Source organism: Triticum urartu, chromosome 5A (assembly GCF_056163025.1).
Source record: "Triticum urartu cultivar PI428250 chromosome 5A, HENAU_Tu73, whole genome shotgun sequence".
NCBI classification, from domain to species: domain Eukaryota; kingdom Viridiplantae; phylum Streptophyta; class Magnoliopsida; order Poales; family Poaceae; genus Triticum; species Triticum urartu.
The window spans coordinates 123,827,822-123,849,968 of NC_141877.1; positions in this window are offsets into that span (position 1 = coordinate 123,827,822).

The following is a 22,147-nucleotide window of genomic DNA, read 5'->3' on the forward strand; positions in this document are numbered from 1 at the left end:
ATCAAAGTACAACCTAGTGTTGCTATGGTTAAAGATTTCCTGGTAGAAAATATAGATGGGCATGTTATTTACTTCTGTGATGAAGCTACTAGAATTGACAAACCCGATGAAAAAGATAAACATAGACTAGTTGTTGGCATGCCTGTTGTCTCAGCTAAAATAGGAGATCACTGTTATCATGGTTTTATGTGATTTAGGTGCTAGCGCGAGTGCTATTCCTTTTACGTTATGCCAAAAAATTATGAATGACATAGCACCCGCTGAAATAGAAGACATAGATGTTACTATTAAACTTGCTAATAGACACACCATCACACCACTTGGGATTGTTAGAGATGTTGAAGTCTTGTGTGGGAAAATAAATTATCCTACTGATTTTCTTGTTTTTGGTTCCCCACAAGATGATTTTTGTCCCATTATCTTTTGTAGACCTTTCTTGAACACCGTCAATGCTACTATCACTTCAAAAAATACACTTCCGTGATGATACGTGTTTGTCATAGTAGGTCACGTTTTCTGTCATGCATGTACATCCATGACGATTTTATGATGGAATCAAGATAGTCATACCTGTGCTGTCGTAGAAGTGTTCCATGACATTACCAAAATTATCATCACTGAAGTGTCCACTTCCATGATGATAAATCGCGCGTCATACAAGTGCTTTCTTCAAGGGTAAATGACATGTGGCATCCACCATAACGGGTGACCGTTAAGCTATCGGGTTCTGGTTTGGATCCGATAACCCGTTAACAGCTGGAACCAATGAGGTTCTACCACGTGTAAGATTATCATTGGCTAAAGCAACCACGTGTCAGCACCGGGAAAGGACATATGTCAACCGCCCAATGGACAGGAGGCTCCTATGATACGTCGACACGTGACAAGGCCCAACAGCGTCCCATCTAGGTTAAAAAGGCTGTCCTAGTTAAAATTAGCAGGCTGGCCCCTTAACGGCCTGCTTGTAGACGGCCCATTCGTAGTTAAGGCCCGTACGACTAGTATCAAATCGGCCCGTCAACGACCTGTTCTAAACTTGTCATCATCGCAGCCCATGGTCACTTCTAGCCCATTAACCGCTCGCTAAGTATTTGGGCCGAATTACGGCCCGGTGTGTTTCCGGCCTGTTAAAGGTCCTGCTTCATTTGGGCCCATTTATTGGCCATTGAAACTTTCGGCCCATAAACGACCATGAAAGATTTAGGTCATTTTCGGCCATGTATGACATTTGGCCTGTTAGAGGCCCACTGTAGATTTGGGCCACTTACAACCTGTTGTGATTTTTGGCCTATTAACATCGAACTAAATCCGTGGGCCATATGTCGCTAATAGCAGCTTGAAGCCACAACGGTATCTCCCCAAAGTAGAAGGGATGATGTAGCACATCAACGGTAGGTATTTCCCTCAGTGATGAAACCAAGGTTATCGAACCAGTAGGAGAACCAAGCAACAACATGTAAATGGCACCTGCACACAAAGAACAAATACTCGCAATCTGACGTATTAAAGGGGTTGTCAATCCCTTTCGGGTAACGACGCTAGAAATTGGCAAACAGACATGAATAAATTGTTGTAGATTGATAGATCGTATGGCAAATAAAATTAAAAAGAATAAATTGCAGCAATGTATTTTTGTACTTTTGGTTTAATAGATCTGAAAATAAAAGGCAAATAAAATAGATCACAAAGGCAAATAATATGAGAAAGAGACCCGGGGGCCGTAGGTTTCACTAGTGGCTTCTCTCGAGAAAAAATAGCAAATGATGGGTGAACAAATTACTGTTGGGCAATTGATAGAACTTCAAATAATCATGAAGATATCCAGGCAACGATCATTAGATAGGCATCACGTCCAAGATTAGTAGACCGACTCCTACCTGCATCTACTACAATTACTCCACACATTGACCGCTATCCAGCATGCATCTAGTGTATTAAGTTCATGGAGAAATGGAGTAATGCAATAAGAACGATGACATGATGTAGTAAAGATCTATTTATGTAGAAATAGACCCCATCATTTTATCCTTAGTAGCAACGATACATACGTGTCGGTTCCCCTTCTGTCACTGGGATCAAGCACCGTAAGATCGAACCCACTACAAAGCACCTCTTCCCATTGCAAGATAAATAGATCAAGTTGGCCAAACAAAACCTAAATATCGGATAAGAAACACGAGGCTATAAGCAATCATGCATATAAGAGATCAAAGAAACTCAAATAACTTGCCTGGATAAAAAGAGATAGATCTGATCATAAACTCAAAGTTCATCGGATCCCAACAAGCACACTGCAATAGACTTACATCATATGGATCTCCAAGAGACCATTGTATTGGGAATCAAACGAGAGAGAGGAAGCCATCTGGCTACTAACTACGGACCCGAAGGTCTACAAAGAACTACTCACGCATCATCGGAGAGGCACCAATGGAAGTGGTGAACCCCTCCGTGATGGTGTCTAGATTGGATCTGGTGGTTTTGGACTCTGTGGCGGCTGGAATTGATTTTCGTCGACTCCCCTAGGGTTTCTAGAATATTGGGGTATTATAGAGCAAAGAGGTGGTGCGGGAGGCCACTGAGGTGGGCACAACCCACTTGGTTGTGCCTGGGGGCCCAGGCGTGCCCTGGTGGGTTGTGCCCCCCTTGGGGCACCCCCAGCTGCTTCTTCGGCCCATTGAATGTCTTCTGGTCGATGAAAATTCCACAAAAAGTTTCGCTGCGTTTGGGACTCCGTTTGGTATTGATTATCTGCGATGTAAAAAACATGCAAAAAACAGCAACTTGCACTTGGCACTATGTCAATAGGTTAGTACCAAAAAATGATATAAAAGGACTAAGAATGATTATAAAACATCCAAGATTGAGAATATAACAACATGGAACAATAAAAAATTATAGATACGTTGGAGACGTATCAGCATCCCCAAGCTTAATTCCTACTCGTCCTCGAGTAGGTAAATGATAAAAACAGAATTTTTGATGTGGAATGCTGCCTAACATGTCATATCATATTACTTTCTTTATAGCATGGACATTTGGACTTTTATATTGTTCAAAGCAATAGTCTAGTTTTGACATGATAACTTAAATACTCAAGCATATCAACAAGCAACCATGTCTTTCAAAATATCAATGCTAAAATAAGCTATCCCTAGCCCATCATGCTCAATCATTGATCCATTCATGAAACACACTCGCATATTAACTACATCCAATGCTCAAGTACGATCATAGTGCCTCCTAATTGGTGATTTTGTAAGAGAAGATGGAGTCTCAAATTCAAAAATAAAAATTGCATAAAGTAAAAGAAAGGCCCTTCACAGAGGGAAGTAGGGATTTGTAGAGGTGCCAGAGTTCAAAGCGAAATTTGAGAGATAAAAACATTTTGAGTGGCATAATTTTCTCACCAACAAAAATGACTTAGAGTTCCCAACACTTTCCATGCTAGATATATCATAGGCGGTTCCCAAACAGAAAATAAAGTTTATTCCTTTTTCCACCATACTTTCACTTTCCATGGCTAACCATATCTACGGGTGCCTTCCATACCAACACTTCCTAAGAAATTTATTATTTGACAACATAAAGTAAATTCATTTTTTATGTCGGGACTGGGCATCCCTAATACCTTTGCCTTTCTCTCGTGCAATGACAAGTGAATAAACACTCATCGTGAGAATAACACATCTAGCATGGAAAATATTAGCCACCCCTCACCACCTCGCAAGCTGTACGAGCACACAAAAGGGAAATTTATTTTGAATATTAGAGATGGCACATACAAATTTGCTTAAAAAGGCAAAAGAATACCGCATATGGGTAGATATAGTGGACTCATGTGGCAAAACTGGTTTAAAGGATTTTGGATGCACAAGTAGTGATCATACTTAGTGCAAAATGAAGGCTAGCAAAAGATTGAGAAGCTACCAACCAAAAAACGAATAATCTCATAAGCGAGCATTAATCATAATTAACACCGAATAATGCACCGCAAGTAGGATATAATTTCATTGCATGACTATTGACTTTCGTGCTTGCATAGCGAATCACAAACCTTATGACCAATATTCTTACTAAAGCATAATTACTCATCAAGATGACTCACATATCGCATCATCATATCTCAAAACTATTACTAAGAATCAAGTTTAATTTGTCCAGTGATCTTCATGAAATTTTTTATTATATCCTTCTTGGATATCTATCACTTTGGGACTAATTTTCATGTGTTGCTTTTGATAACTCAAACAAATATAAGTGAAGATCATGAGCATAATATGTCTTTCTCTCAAATTAATTTAAGTGAATCAAGAGAGAATTTCTTAATTTTTTTACTAACTCTCAAATAAATCTAAGTGAAGCAAGAGAGCATTTCTTCAAAAATACTAAAGCACACTATGCTCAAAAAGATATAAGTGAAGCACTAGAGCAAATCCATAGCTCATAAAAAATTAAGTGAAGCATAGAGAGTAATTCTAGTAGGTCATGTCATATTTTGGATCTCTCAAATAGGTGTGTCCAGCAATGGATCAAGACTGAAAACACAAAATAAAACAACAAAGACTCATATCATACAAGACGCTCCAAGCAAAACAAATAGTATGTGACGAATAAAAATATAGCTTCGAGTAAAATACCGATAGTCATTAGAAGAAAGAGGGGATGCCACTCAGGGCATCCCCAAGCTTAGTTGCTTGCTCTCTTTGGATAATAGCTTGGTATGCCGGGGCATCCCCAAGCTTAGGCTCTTCTTACTCCTTATTCCTTCATCCATTGTAAGATAACCCAAAACTTGAAAACTTCAATCACACAAAACTCAACAAAACCTTCGTGAGATCCGTTAGTATAAGAAAACAAATCACTACTATAAGTGCTGTAGAAAACCAATTCATATTTTGTTCTTGCATTATATCTACTGTATTTCAACTTTTCTATGGCAAAAACTCATCAAAGAAAACCATAAAATCATCAAAACAAGCACACAATGCAAAGAAAACAGAATCTGTCAAAAAACATAACAGTCTATAGCAATCTGGATATTCCGAATACTTCTGTAACTCTAAAAACTCTAAAGAATTAGGACGACATGGGCAATTTGTATATTAATATTCTGTAAAAATAATTGGTATTTTATCGCTCCCTGGTTAGAAATGAGAATTGTTTTTGTGAGCGCAAAAGTTTCTGTTTTTCAGCAAGATCGAACAACTATCACCTAAGAAGAACATAAAGGATTTACTTGGCACAGACACTAATTAAAACACAAAAACACAATCATAACAGTAACATAATTGTGCTAACACTCAAGAACAGAAAGCAAAAAGCAAAAAATAAATTTTATTCATTGGGTTGCCTCCCAATGAGCGCTATAGTTTTATGCCCTTAGCTAGGCATAAAGAAAAGATCTAAGTTTTGTCATCTTTGTTTCGAGATCCATAAGATGCCCTCATGATAGATTCATATGGTGGCCTAATTATTGTTCTAGGCAAGTGTTCCATACCCTTCCTCAAGGGAAATTGGAACTTAATATTGCCTTCTTTCAGATCAATCACGTCACATGTAGTGCGTAAAACGGTCTACCAAGAATAATTGGACAAGACGGATTGCAATCAATATCAAGAACAATAAAATCTATGGGCACATAGTTCCTATTTGCAAGAATAAGAACCTCACTAATTATTCCCATAGGCTTTTTAATAGTAGAATCCTCCAAGTGCAAATTTAAAGAACATTCTTCAATATCGGTAAGACCAAGCACATCACATAAAGATTTTAGAATTGTAGAAACACTAGAACCCAAGTCACACAAAGCAAAACACTCATAATTTTTAATCTTGACTTTGATAGTAGGTTTCCATTCATCATGCAATTTTCTAGGAATTGAAACTTCTAATTCCAACTTTTCTTCTAAAGCTTTCATCATAGCTTCAACAATATATTTAGTAAAAGATTTATTTTGTTCATAAGCATGGGGTGAATTTATCATGGATTGCAACAAAGAAATACAATCAATCAAAGAGCAACTATCATAATTAAAGTCTTTGTAATCCAAAAGAGCGGGCACATCACTAGTTAAAGTTTTGACTCTTCAAACCCACTTTTATCAATTTTCTCAACAAGATTTTCACCTACCGAATTATCGGGACGCCTTCTAACTAAAGTTGACTCTTCCCCAGTCCCTTTTTCATAAATATTAACTTTACTAAACAAGGAATCAATAGAAGAAACACCAACCATTTTAAGATCTTCATCACTTTTATGAAAGTAATCACTAGAAAACGCTTTTTCTAAAAATTCTCTTCTAGCTCTAAGCATAGCAGTCCTTTTCTTACTTTCATCCATAGAAACACAAAGATCTTTAATTGATACCTCAACTTTAGGCACAAAAATTTTCATCTTGATATTTTCCATATCATGAGAAATTCTATCAACACTTCTAGACAAACCATCAATCTTATTCAACTTTTCTTCCATTGTGGCATTGAAAACTTTTTGCGTGTTGATAAATTCTTTAGTATTATTCTCAAGATCAGAGGTGTTACTATTATTATTATTATGAGAAGGATTACCATAGGAATTACCATAATTATTAGAGGAATTGCTAGGAAAAGGCCTGGGATTAAAATTACCTCTATAAGCATTGTTATTGAAATTGTTTCGCGAGATAAGATTCACATATATGGCATCACTATTTTGCTCAATCAAAGTAGACAAAGGCACATCATTAAAATCAATAGGAGCACTTTTACTAGCAACCAATTTCATAAAAGCATCAACTTTTTCGCTCAAAGAAGAAATTTCTTCAACCGAATTAACTTTTTTCCTAGTAGGAGCTCTTTCGGTATGCCATTGTGAATAATTTGCCATAATATTATCAAGCAATTTAGTGGCTTAACCCAAAGTAATTTCCATAAAAGTACCACCCGCGGCGGAATCTAAAAGATTACGAGAAACAAAATTCAATCCCGCATAAGAAAATTGTATGATCGTCCAAAGATTTAACCCATGAGTTGGGCAATTCCTTAGCATCATTTTCATCCTTTCCCAAGATTGTGCAACACGCTCATGTTCAAGTTGCTTGAAATTCGTGATCTGGGTTCTAAGGGAAATAATTTTTGCGGGCAAAAAATACTTAGTGATAAAAGCATCTTTGCACTTATTCCAAGAATCAAAACTATTACAAGGCAAAGAAGAAAACCAAATTTTTGCAGAATCACACAAAGAAAACGGAAATAATTCCATGTTCACAATATCATTGTCCACATCTTTTTTCTTTTGCATATCGCATAATTCCACAAAGTTATTAAGATGGGACGCGGGATTCTCATTAGGAGTACTGGAAAATTGATCTTTCATAACAAGATTCCGCAAAGCAGTATTAATATCACTAGACTCTGCACTAATGGCGGGGGGAGCAAGCGGAGTGCCAATAAAATCATTGTTGTTGGTATTTGAGAAATCACACAACTTGGTGTTCTCTTGAGCCATGATGACTACACAACAAGATTGCACTAAAAAACAGATCCGACAAGAAAACGACGAACGAAAAAAGAGGGCGAATAAAACGGCAATTTTTTGTGAAGTGGGGGAGAGGAAAATGGAAAATAATGTAAATTGCGTGGAGATGAGATTTGTGATTAGGAACCTGGTATATGTTGAAGATCATCCTCGGCAACGGCGCCATAAATTCCTTTTGATAGCGGCTTGAAGCTACGTCGGTATTTCCACAAAGAGGAAGGGATGATGCAGCACAGCGACGGTAGGTATTTCCCTCAGTGATGAAACCAAGGTTATCGAACCAGTAGGAGAACCAAGCAACAACACATAAATGGCACCTGCACACAAATAACAAATACTCGCAACCCGACGTATTAAAGGGGTTGTCAATCCCTTTCGGGTAACGGCGCCAGAAATTGGCAAACGGACGTGAATAAATTATAGTAGATTGATAGATCGAACGCAAAATAAAATAATAAGAATAAATTGCAGCAAGGTATTTTTGTATTTTTGGTTTTATGGATCTGAAAACAAAAGGAAAATAAAATAGATCGCAAAGGCAAATAACATGAGAAAGAGACCCTGGGGCCGTAGGTTTCACTAGTGGCTTCTCTCGAGAAAAATAGCAAACGGTGGGTGAACAAATTATTGTTGGGAAATTGATAGAACTTCAAATAATCATGACGATATCCAGGCAATGATCATTAGATAGGCATCATGTCCAAGATTAGTAGACCGACTCCTGCTTGCATCTACTACTATTACTCCACACATCGACCGCTATCCAGCATGCATCTAGTGTATTAAGTTCATGGAGAAACAGAGTAATGCAATAAGAATGATGACACGATGTAGACAAGATCTATTTATGTAGAAATAGACCCCATCGTTTTATCCTTAGTAGCAATGATACATACGTGTCGGTTCCCCTTTTGTCACAGGGATCAAGCACCGTAAGATCGAACCCACTACAAAGCACCTCTTCCCATTGCAAGATAAATAGATCAAGTTGGCCAAACAAAACCCAAATATCGGAGAAGAAATACGAGGTGATAAGCAATCATGCATATAAGAGATCAAAGAAACTCAAATAACTTTCATGGATAAAAAGAGATAGATCTGATCATAAACTCAAAGTTCATCGGATCCCAGCAAACACACCACAAAAGAGTTACACCATATGGATCTCCAAGAGACCATTGTATTGAGAATCAAATGAGAGAGAGGAAGCCATCTAGCTACTAACTACGGACCCGAAGGTCTACAAAGAACTACGCACGCATCATCGGAGAGGCACCAATGGAAGTGATGAACCCCTCCGTGATGGTGTCTAGATTGGATCTGGTCGTTCTGGAGTCTGCGGCGACTTTGTCGACTCCCCTAGGGTTTCTGGAATACTGGGGTATTTATAGAGCAGAGAGGCGATGCTAGAAGCCACTAAAGTGGGGCACAACCCACCTAGTTCGCGCTTGGGGGCCCAGGCGCGCCCTAGTGGGTTGTGGCGCCCTCAGGGCACCCCCAGGTGCTTCTCCGGCCCATTGGATGTCTTCTGGTCCATAAAAATTCCACAAAAAGTTTCGGTGCGTTTGGACTCCGTTTGATATTCATTATCTGCGATGTAAAAAACATGCAAAAACAACAACTCGCACTTGGCGCTATGTCAATAGGTTAGTACCAAAAAATGATATAAAATGACTAAAAATGATTATAAAACATCCAAGATTGATAATATAACAGCATGGAACAATCAAAAATTATAGATGCGTTGGAGACGTATCAGTGGCCCAACGTCACATCGAGCCTATTAACGACCCATATAAAACTGATACTAATCAAGCCCGACTGAACTTCTGGCCTGTTAAAGGCCCGTGTAGTAGGTCAGCGCATTTACGGCCCATTTGAATTTCAACCTGTGAATGGTCCGCGTTGTAAATGGGCCACCACAAGTTGAGATATATTTCGGCCTGCTAATGACCAGTGGGTAATTTGGCACAATCAGGGCCCAATGTCACTTTTAGCCTATTAAAGGCCCATGTTATTTATGGGCTCGAGATATTTACACATGTTAACGGCCTATTATTACCGAGGGCCCAAATTATGTTTAGGCCTGTTAAAGGCCCACTATGAGCACATGCCTACCAAAAATATGAAAGCTTATGCTGATTTAGGCCCAGATATTTTTAGTGGGCTACATACAAAGTACGACCCATAATCGTTTTTAGCCCAATTGGAATGGGCCCGACGAATGTTGGCAGGTTGGGCTCCTACGAAGCTTTCGGTTGAATACATTACCTAAACTATAACAAAATAGCGTCGTAATATCTACAACCTTTGGCAACACGATAAATTTTGCGTCACAACAAAATAAATTCCAGCCATACAACAAAAGGCCTATTGGCATAAAGTTTACAGTCCTTGTAGATAAAAGAACCATCAGATGTATAGAAGCACAAACCATTTGACCCGAGTGCTAATGTTTCAGGCTGTAGAATCTGATGGAGTAGCATGATCTTCCCCTTTTTCCACCATTGCTCTTGAACAATGAAGGAAATGTCTGATAGTCTAGTTTCAAAACCATTCATTTATATCTTGATGACATTTGTCAACCACTATTCTTGTTTCCGAAATGACCTCCAATAGGGATTGGACTTGTGTCTGGAGCATAGATATATCACTCTGTCTAGCCGAAAGATTTTGTTCAGTAGGTGATTTGAATGAGGTTACCTTGACAACCAACCCAGAATTACGCAGGAAGGTGCTTTTTGAGTGTTAGTGGAGAGATGCTGACGCATTGCAGCAAGAGGTGACATTGTGCCTGTGGTAGCCTCGTCACCTTCAGGTGGTTGTGGCTGTTCAATCATTTATTCCATAGCTTGCCGAAAGTTTGAACTTGTATATTAGTGTACCAGATAAGTTACTAAGGAGACAAAAACAAACAAAGTAGGTTTCAGGGTTATAAATAACTTATTTTGATGAACTACTGTAATACATTAGCATGTATTGTAGTGCCAACTACCTAATAAAATCACTTTCGAAACATATGTCCATGTAGCATGCCTACTATATTGTCTATTTCCTCACATTCGTTGACATTTAAGGATAAATGCCTACTGTATTGTCTATGTCCTCACATTCATTGACATCTAAGGATAAAGAGACATGGTTTAAAGTAGGATGAACATAGTATGACATCATTCATATCATAGGCAAACAGATATAAAACAAACATGCTATTGTATTATTGTGTGGGCACGTGAACATCACAACTAGATTATAGATCAAGACCAAAAGAATATCCTTCATCTCTTTTAAATCATGTAAGGTGAAATGATACGTTAAGACAACTGTGTATAAAAGTGAACAAAGTAACTGACATTGGCTGCAAACCAAGTAGTTAAATGAACACGTCACAATAACAAGCAGTTCAAAGGCTGGAGGAGTAAGGACTTACAACAATGGCTTGAACTGGTGTGCTCATGCCCTTCATCTTGCTGGTGTGGCAATCCTTGAAGATTTGCACTGCATTCAGTTCAGGTTCTTTTTGTTCCGCATGGGCTTTCCTCTATATTTGGAACAGGTCAATATGGATACGATAACATGGCACAGAAAAAAGAAGGAACTAGCAGCTATTTACAAGAGCCTCACAATGTGCAATATAGCTACAAGATCCTATTCTCTGTTGGAATTTCACTTTAGAATGGTTGGTCTTGTTCTTCAAACAGTTATCCTAGAAGAAGATACACTTGTAAGGCACATATGTAAATACAAGTTCAATATGTGATCTGATCAAATACATATACCCTACCAGATACTTTGGACCAGACTAGTGTTTAATAAGGGTTGTCTAGTCTTAATCTGTAATATATTCCACTAGAGATGTTTGGGCGATTTCATTGTTAGCCTTGCCTTCAAAGTGAGTTCTTCTAAGGTGATACCGATACCGTCGCAGAGCAGAGTGAAAAACATGAGTGCATGCTTATTTAGTTGCATCATCTTTTGGATCCAACTTGAACCTCATATGTTGAAAAAATAATGTGAGTCTTATTAGGAGGAAGCTAGAAAGTATGGGACAGAGCAAGACAATATCAGAAATTGTGATGAATAACATTACTTATGGATAAATAGTCAAGGAAGGTGTTAAACTGGGTATCGTCTTTCACATTCTTGTACTGGATCCACGTTGGGAGGATACATGCATGACACCTAATGGCAACGGCTGCCTCTGATACTAACTTGGCTGACTCTATAGCATCACGTGGCCTTTTTAAACCTGCCTCAAAATGGATCTCTATTCTTCCTCCTTTAGATTTTGTTAATCTTTCAAGCATTATCCCTGATGTCTATTTCCGCTTGCGCCGTGGTGCTAGTTCAACAACGAATGTGAAAAGTGTTAGTGCACATCAAACTGTGAGAGTACATATAAAGGAGCACGTAACTGCAACTTGACTCAGTCAGCTACCATCTTGGTATTGATGCTCATGAGGTTCATCTAATCTTGCCAAGTTCTGTTGTGTCAGCAGTGCTTCGGAAGTAGTGTTAGGTGTGAAGGCAGCTTGGGAACTGGCCAGTTGCGGAGCAAACGAACAAGTAAATCATTGAGATGCCGGTACAGTTGAAGTGGATGCTACAGTTGGTGGAGCAGGTGATACTGTGTTTGTAGATTTAGCCGGTGGACTTGGACCTTCTACTACACTATAAGTACCAGCAGAATCTCGAGGGCAGATCCTTTTCCGTTGCACCAGATGAGTAACACCATTCCCTACTATATTCTTTTCCTTGCTCTTTTTTTACTTTGCCATGTCAAGCCATACCCACAACACAAAAGAATAAAATTGCACTTCAGAACTCATTGATGCATGATACAAGCAAGCAATATTTTGATGTAAGACAACCGTATGAGGATGGAATATGTAAGAAAAACAGGATGGCGTGACATATTGACAGCTACAATGTGTAAACTAAGCGGAAGGTTTTTCAAGAAAATAGAAGTAATGCAAGCTAGACACCATATGAAAGACGCAACCAATATCTCTCTGCCAAGTTAAAAGTGTCTTGTCATAAGTGGCATTTCGAAAAATTAGAAGCAGTACAACCTAGAAATCATTGCAAGATGCAACCACTATCAAACTACCATGTTAAAAGTGTCCAATCATGAATGACTGATGTGGGATACACAACAATAGTACTTTGATGTAAGAACATGGTATGATAGATGGATGCAGTGTATTCTAGACACAGAAAGGCATATCATATGCACATGTATAACGTATAAACTCAATAGGTGGAATTTAATCAAAATAGAAGAAATATAGGCTAGACAACATATGTAACATGAAACCAATTATCACACTGTCAACTTAGAGCAAGCACCTGCGATGGTGGAGTAGGGGAGATGGACTCATCATGTAGACTTGGGACTTCAACTGCATTAGCAATAGTAGTGGCAAATCTAGAGAGTCTCCGTTTGCATCGGTCCGGAGGACCACCAACATCCCCTAACTTACTCTTTTCCTTCCTCTTTTTTGATATTGCCTTCTGAAATCAAAACCACAAGAAAATGAATAAAATTAGCCCTGCATAACTGGTTGATGCATGATACAGACAAACACTACTTTGATGTAAGGCAAGTGCATGATAGGAGGATGGAATATATACAAAAAAACCTACAACATTGCTGTAAGTGCATCTAGTGTCCCTTAGTGATTTTGGTGTATTGAATACTTATAGGTTAAGGGACTAATATGTTTGTAAGTGTACACATGTCTATAAGTAGTTTGATATTTACGATGAAAGTCGACCCCTAAAATGAATGTCTTCAGCTGAAGACTTTGGTTTTCTTGAAGACTTTGAAAGTGAGGAAATTGGCGTGACCTTGAAGACTTGATATTCATGCGAGGATTGTGAAGCGTGAAGACATTTGTTTTCGTAGTTTCATTTTCTCTTTCTTGAGTCATAGGAAGCACCGTACTATTAAAGGGGGTCAAGGTAAAACTAAGGAAAAGTGTCCAAGTGATGCTCATCTCAAATACCTACACCTACCCAATCCTTTCGAGTGAATCTATTGGAAATCTCATACAGTTCAGTCAATTTCTTTAGTGACAGAGACAAAGTTCTTCTGGTATTTGAGGAATTTGTCCTGACTGGGGAGTTAGGAATTCGCCATTGTGGATTGCCTACAAGTGAGGAACATGATACCCTGAGGAATTTGATATTCAAATTTCCGACCGTTGCTGTGCTATGCGCTAGCTGTCCCAAAATATCTACCCACCTAACAGTCATATCATTGAAGGGCATTTATGTCTTATCATGTCGGGCTACTCCCTAGGCTATAAATAGCTGCCCCCTACAACCACTAGTTGGTTGGCTGCTCCGAGAGAAACTGACACTTGTCATTGAGAGCACCCCATCCTCCGAGGACTTTGAGCGAAAATCATAAATTGAGGAAAAACCCAAACCCAAACACCTACAAACCCAAAGTGATTGAGCATCACTGAAGAGATTGTTCCTGTGTGGAACCTACGCTTGTTACATTTGAGGACTATGCATCCTCCAGACGGTTAGGCGTCATGGTCTAGAGCATCCAAGAGGAAATTGTGGATCGCCGAGTGACTGAGTCTGTGAAGGTTTGGAAGTCACATGAAGACTTACCACGAGTGATTGGGCGAGATCTGTGTGACCTTAGCTCAAGGAGAATATGGTGGGGACTGTGTGTCCTCAGGTTTAAATACCTAGCCGCTCCAACCAGACGTACGACCGTCACATCAGTTGGAACTGGTCTACCAAATCATCGTCTTCACCAAGCTACTGGTTCTATTTCCTCAAGCCTTTCATTTCCTCATTCATGAGTTGATGAACTTGATCGTTACTATTTGAATACTTTGACTGAAGACTTTCTCAATTTCTTCAGCCTTAATTCTTCATTCAATTTCTTCAGCCTTAATTCTTTAGTTACTTTATCTTCAGCCTGCTTATCCTGTTTATACGCTTCTTGTACTCTTTTCTTGTTTTCATTTCATCATGATGACTGTGTTATTACTCTGTTACGCTTTATCTGAGTACTTATTCTGATGTTAGTTGTTCTTGACTTAGGAATTTCCTCACCGAGAAATTCCTCAGTGACGAATTTGTAAAAATCGTCCATTCACCCCCTCTAGTCGATATAATGCCCTTTCAATTTGTATCAGAGCAAGGTACTCCCTTGTTTTGTGTGATTTTAGTTTAACCACCTAGAGTTTTAGTTATGTCGACTGCAGGCATGATCAAGGTCTCGGCTGGGTGTCCTACCTTCGATTGGACAGACTACCCCTACTGGAAGAATAAGATGCGAATGCATCTTGAGGCAATTGACAACGATCTTTGGTACGTTGTGGAAAATAGCGTTCCCTCCATCACTCCTACAATTAATGCTGCTGATGTGAAGAGATTCAAGCAACTCGACTCTCAAGCAAAGAATATCATATGTGGCCATCTGAGGAAAGGGCAGTATGGCAGAGTGAGTGCTTTGGAGACAGCTAAACTTATCTGGGATAGGCTGTCCAAGGTCAACGATGGAGTCTCAACACAATGTGACTCTCGAGTTGACGTTCTTCGCAAGCTCTTCAACTACTTCAAAAGACTTGACAATGAAAATGTTCAACAAACCTTCAATCGCCTCACTGACATCTCAAATGAGCTTCAAGCACTTGGTGCCACTGACATCACCGACCATGAGGTGGTGAAGAAATTGCTGAGATTGCTTGATTCCTCATTTGACACTCTTGCACTAATGATTCAAGAACGTGTAGACTACAAGTCACTTGATCCTGCTAATATCCTCGAGAGGCTTAATACCCATGAGTTTCAACTTGTTGTGAAGAGAGATCTCTACGGACCAAGCTATGGTCGATTTCGCGCACTGAAGGCCAAGGCAGTCTCTGAATCCGAAGATGAAGATTCTAGTTGCAGCCTTGGTGATCCTGAAGAACTGAGCCAGGAGATAGCAATGCCCGTGAGAAAATTCTAGAAGTTCTCAAGAGGTGGTTGAGGGAGTCCTAGATTAGGGGGTCCTCGGACAGCCGGACTATATACTTTTGGCCGAACTATTGGACTATGAAGATACAAGATTGAAGACTTCGCCTCGTGTCCGGGTGGGACTCTCCTTTGCGTGGAAGGCAAGCTTGGCAATTCGGATATGTAGATCTCCTCCCTTGTAACCAACTCTGTGTAACCCTAGCCCCCTCCGGTGTCTATATAAACCAGAGGGTTTAGTCCATAGGACAAGAACAATCAGAATCATAGGCTAGCTTCTAGGGTTTAGCCTCTACGATCTCATGGTAGATCAACTCTTGTAATACTCATATCATCAAGATCAATCAAGCAGGATGTAGGGTATTACCTCCATCGAGAGGGCCCGAACATGGGTAAACATTGTGTTCCCCTGCCTCTTGTTACCATCCGCCTTAGACGCCCAGTTCGGGACCCCCTACCCGAGATCCGCCGGTTTTGACACCGACATTGGTGCTTTCATTGAGAGTTCCGCTGTGTCGTCGCCATAAGGCTTGATGGCTCCTTCGATCATCGGCAACGATGCGATCCAGGGTGAGGTTTTTCTCCTCGGACAGATCTTCGTATTCGGCGGCTTTGTACTGCGGGCTAACTCGCTTGGCCATATGGAGGAGATCGAGAGCTACGCCCCCGGCCATCTGGTTAGGTTTGGAAGTTTAAACTACACTGCTGACATCCGTGGAGACTTGATCTTCGACGGATTCGAGCCCATGTCAGGTGCACCGCACAGTCTCGACATGCATGACTTAACTTTGCCGTCGGACGGTGTTCGGGAGATCACACTTGTGGCTACTCCGGCCTTCGATCCGGAGCAGATCGTGCCGTCCGAGGACGTGTGTATAGACCCCGCCACGGAGGCCGCACGCTCAGTGGTGATAGAGCCGAATACTGACTTCATCCCCTATGAGACCTGTGTTGCCGGACCCTTGGATTCATCCCCGGCCACGGGCTCTGAACCGCCCGCGTCCGTGCCTATCGAATCTGATTGGGCACCGATCATGGAGTTCACCTCCGCGGATATCTTTCAGCATTCGCCTTTGGGTGACTTGCTAAACTCATTGAAATCTTTCTCCTTGTCAGGAGACCCTTGGCCGAACTATGTCCGGCTTGAGTGGGAAGCGGACGACGAAGAAACTCATTCCCCACCCACCACCCACTTAATAGCCACTGTCGACGACTTAACCGACATGCTTGATTTCGGCTCCGAAGACATCGACGGTATGGACGACGATGTAGAAGAGCAGGAACCACCGCCCACAGGGCGTTGGACTGCCACCTCATCATATGATATATACATGGTGGACACCCCCAAAGAAAGCGATGGCAATAAGGCAACAGAGGATAATCCCCCCGAGAAGCAATCTAAGCATCGGCGTCAACGGCGCCGCTCTAAGCCCCGCCATAGCAAAAATGGCAATACCGACACAAGAGACAATAACGCTGCGGATAGCGCCGAAGACGAATACAATCCCCTCTAGCCAGGCCTCGAGCGGGAGGATGGGCAAGCCAGCCCTAAGGAACAGGCAGGAGACGGAGAATCAGAGGATGACAATTACATGCTTCTCTCCGAAGGCGAGGTGAGCCTCAGCGACGACGAATTTATCTTGCCTGAGGATCCCGCCGAACAGGAGCGCTTCAAGCGCCGGCTTATAGCCACAACAAAAAGCCTGAAGAAAAAGCAACAACAGCTTCAAGCTGACCAAGATCTGCTAGCGGATAGATGGACCGAGGTCCTGGCGGCCGAGGAATACAAACTCGAACGCCCAACCAAAATTTACCCAAAGCGCATGTTGCTATCCCAACTCGAGGAGGAAGCATTAAAGCCTACGCTCCCAGCGTATGATGCGGCTGACCGACCACCTCGTGCCCGAGACAAAGCGACATATTAGGCCGAAGTCCAGCTCGCACCCCGTCGGCAGTCAATTAAAAACACAAAGGCCCGGGGCAACACGCAGGACCTGCGAGACGTATTGGAAAACAAAGAAGGACTTACAAGATCGATCTACGGATCATGGGGGTGCTCCCCAACGCGTGACGACGACCGTCATGCCAGATACACTAAAAGCAAATGCGGCGAGGCTGAATACAGCAGACAAGACTCATATGAATTGCGTCGTGATATAGCCTGGCACAGAGGCGCCGCACACCCCCTATGCTTCACTGATGAAGTAATGGATCAAGAGTTCCCAGAAGGTTTTAAACCCGTGAATATCGAATCACATGATGGCACAACAGACCCCGCGGTATGGATCAAAGATTTCCTCCATATCCACATGGCCCGCGGTGACGATCTACATGCCATCAAGTACCTTCCATTAAAACTCAAAAGGCTTGCTCGGCATTGGCTCAATAGCTTGCCGGCAAACTCCATTGGCAGTTGGGAGAATTTGGAAGATGCATTCCTTGACAACTTCCAGGGCACTTATGTGCGACCACCAGATGCCGATGACTTGAGTCACACAACCCAATAGCCAGGGGAATCAACCAGGAAATTCTGGACTCGGTTCCTAACTAAAAAGAACCAAATTGTTGACTGCTCGGATGCCGAGGCCTTAGCAGCATTTAAGCATAATATCCGCGACGAGTCGCTCGCCCGACACCTCGGCCAAGAAAAGCCAAAATCCATGGCAGCCCTCATGACACTCATGACCCGCTTTTGTGCGGGCGCGGATAGTTGGCTGGCTCACAACAACAACACATCAAGAAACCCTGGCAATTCAGATGCCAAAGATAGCAACGGCAGGCCACATCGTAACAGGCACAAGCGCCGCAACAACGATGACAACGCCGAAGACACGACAGTTAATGCCGGATTCAGTGTCTCTATATCCGGTCAGCGGAAAAAGTCGTTCAAAAGAAGCAATCCGGGACTGTCCAGTTTGGACCGCATACTCGATCGTTCGTGTCAAATTCACGGCACCCCCGATAAACCAGCCAACCACACCAACAGAGAATGCTGGGTGTTCAAACAGGCCGGCAAGTTGAATGCCAAAAATAAGGAAAATGGGCTGCATAGAGACGACGAGGAGGATCCCCGGCCGCTGAACACAGGAGGGCAGAAGAAATTTCCTCCACAAGTGAAAACGGTAAACATGATATACGCAATCCATATCCCCAAGAGGGAACAGAAGCATGCACTAAGGGATGTCTATGCATTGGAGCCAGTCGCCCCAAAGTTCAACCTGTGGTCTTCTTGTCCGATCACCTTCGATCCCAGGGACCATCCCACCAGTATCCGTCATGGCGGTTCTGCCCCATTGGTCCTTGACCCCATCATTGACGGATTTCACCGCACTCGGGTCCTTATGGACGGTGGCGGTAGCCTGAACATGCTCTATCAGGATACAGTGCGCAAAATGGGTATAGACCCCTCAAGGATAAAACCCACCAAAACCACCTTTAAAGGTGTCATCCCAGGTGTAGAGGCCTGTTGCACGGGCTCAATCACGCTGGAAGTGGTCTTCGGATTCCGGATAACTTCCGAAGCGAGGAATTAATCTTTGATATCGTCCCCTTCTGCAGCGGCTATCACACACTGCTCAGACGAACCACATTTGCTAGATTCAATGTGGTACCGCATTATGCATACCTCAAGCTCAAAATGCCAGGACCTCGCGGGGTTATAACAGTTAATTGAAACACAGAGCACTCACTCCGCATGGAGGAACACACTGCGGCCCTCGCAGCAGAAGCACAAAGCATCCTTATGAGGCAAACCGCCAATTCAGAGAAAAAGACCCCGGACACCTTCAAGCGAGTCTGGAGTACCCTGCAAGAGGATCGCCAGGCACGTTTAGAGCTTGCCTAGCAGTTCTGCCTCCGTCCTAGTCCCATTCAAGCGGCGAAATTAGTGTCGCGCGTACATAATTACGCACTCAAGATACCATGGGCATAGGCGGAGGCACGGCCACGACACAGCCCATAATGCGGCTCAACTACTTCAGGGCCTGTATACCTTTAACATTTTCTTCCTTTCAGGCCCCTACTCTCCAAAGGCCCTCTCCGGTAGTCTGATTTTTGGACCCGTCACGGGAAGGAAACACCAAGGAAGCAAGAAGCTTTGACGTACAAGGGAATCCCCAAGTGGTCTCTGATAATGATCACTATACCTGTTTTACATACCCACACGCAGCTTGCCCTCAGATAGGACATGTCAAATAGTCCTATTTTTGCTTATTGCACTACTTGTATACATATGCTTTGACGTATCATTTCAATAACAATGTACAACGTTAGCTTATGATTACATTTCTTCGTCCTTTTTCCTGTCTGCCTATTTACGACAAATTGCACCCGTACATTCTGGTATGTACAGTGCGCGAGGGGCTTCAGTGTGCCCCATAACACGGCAAGAAAAGTCCGAACACTTTTGACAGTGCGGCACCCCAAACTTATAGCATTATATGCATCAGCTCCGAATCATGTCTTGGGTCAATAGTTGGGTTCGCCCGGCTCCCATGTTTTGGTACCTTACGTTCCGCTATATCGGCTAAGGTAGCACTAGGAAAACTATTGCGATTGTGTCCCGGTTATTCCGGACGAGCACCTCAGTAGAGAAAGCCGAAAACTGACTATCATGATGCGGCGAGAGCTGGTCACTATTTGAGAGGTCTCAAATCCTTAAAGATTTTTTTCGCTTCGGGCGAGGAGTCGGTCTTGTCCGACTTAGGCGTACATAGCGCCCCAAGTTTGGCCTTCCGAATACCAGGGGCTTTGCCAAAATTTAAAATTGTAGACTTCTATGGCTAAGTGAGAGTGATAAAGCTTTATAGTCCGATTGCCTGGTTCGTTGTGCTGAACACCTCCTTCGAAGGACCCACAACTGGGATAAATAGTGATCAGGTTTATCCCGAACACCTCAGTACTAGTTACATGGGGGCAGAAGCCGACAACTGGCCAACTCTCAAATTTTATAAAGGGCCGCACAGAAGGTAATATTTTAAATCAAACAAGCGCTACATAGCGCACATGAACTTGGTTCACATTATAGGATCAGAACGTACATTCATTCGAATATTACATCCTTAGTACATTCCTCTGCCACAAGGCGAGCACCCTTCAGGACACTGTCATAATACTTTTCGGGGTGGCGATGGTCCTTGCCCTCCGGCGGCCCTTCCTTCACCAGCTTTTCGTCGTCCATCTTCGCCCAGTGCACTTTCGCCCGGGCAAAAGCTCTACGCGCACCCTCAATGCAGACGGACCGCCTTATGACTTCAAACTACGGGCAGGCGTTCACGAGCTGCCTTACCAAGCCGAAATAGCTGCCAGGCAGGGGCTCACCAGGCCACATCCGAACTATGAGGCCTTTCATGGCCAGTTCGACCGCCTTGTGAAGCTCGACCAGTTGCTTCAACTGGTCGCTCAAGGGCATCGGATGTTTGGTCCCAGTATACTGATACCAGAACAACTTCTCCATCGATCTCCCTTGCTCGGCCCGGTAGAACTCCATGCATCCGACACACTGCGGGGTAGGTCTGCGAACACTCCTAGAGAACTCCAAATTTGGGTAAGTAAAAGGAAAGTTTCCTTCACATGCTTGCTTTGCATAATGAATGCCTTACCCGCCGCTATCTTCTTGACCGCCTCAATTTCCTGGAGGGCCTTTTGGGCTTCGGCCTTGGCATTTTGCGCGTTCTCGAGGGCCTTCGCAAGCTCGGACCATTGTGTCTTAGAGTCATGCTACAAGGACTCGTACTTCTTGACGAACTCCCGGAGCTCTTGCTAAAACTCGCCAACTCAGGCCTCTTACTTCTCACACTCGGTGCGCTCCTTGGCCGCTTTGCTTTCGGCCTCGGACAGCGCCTTCTTCAGGGCTGCCACTTCGGTCGTGGCCCCTAGAAAAATTCATGACGATCCTGTGATCCAATGACAAGTTTGCTTTTTTATCAATAAACATACGAGGTATCACTTACCTTTGTTTTCTTCGAGCTGCCTCTTGGTAAGGCTGAGCTCTTCCTCATACTGCTCAAGGTCCCGCTTCAGTGCGGAGACCTCCGCCGTGTGAGCGGCAGCGGCCAGAAGTGAAGCCTGCTTATTCACATAGACATATTCTGATTAGACTCCTGTGATTATTATTTGATCCTCTGTTCAGCTTTTCTATTAGAACACCAAACAGAGCATCAGGGGCTACTGTCTATGCTATAACATTTTCTCATAATTTGACTACTTACCTCAAAGCCTGTTAGGAGGCCGGCACAGGCTTCAGTCAGTCTGCTTTTGGTGGACTGAATCTTCTTGACCATCGGACTCATGATAGTGCGGTGCTCTTCGTTAATGGAAGCGCCACAAAGGGCTTCCAGCAAATTGTCCGATGACCCTGGATGGAGAGAGGCCATCGGCACAGACTTGCTGCCCACGGTGTTAGAGCCCATGGGAGTCTTGCCCCTCGTGCGCCCAGCGTCCAGAATGTCGCCTTGGGGCGCTTCCGAAACTGTCTCCCCTTGGTTCGGTACCCTTTGAGACAGCACCTCGACATCGTCCGTAGGGCGGGGGGAGGAGGCGGTCGGGAGTGAATCGCTATTCATCTCCGATTGGCCCAAAGACTCATCCGAAGAGGATACATCAATATGGGCTTTGGATGAGATGCATGATCACGTTCGACATG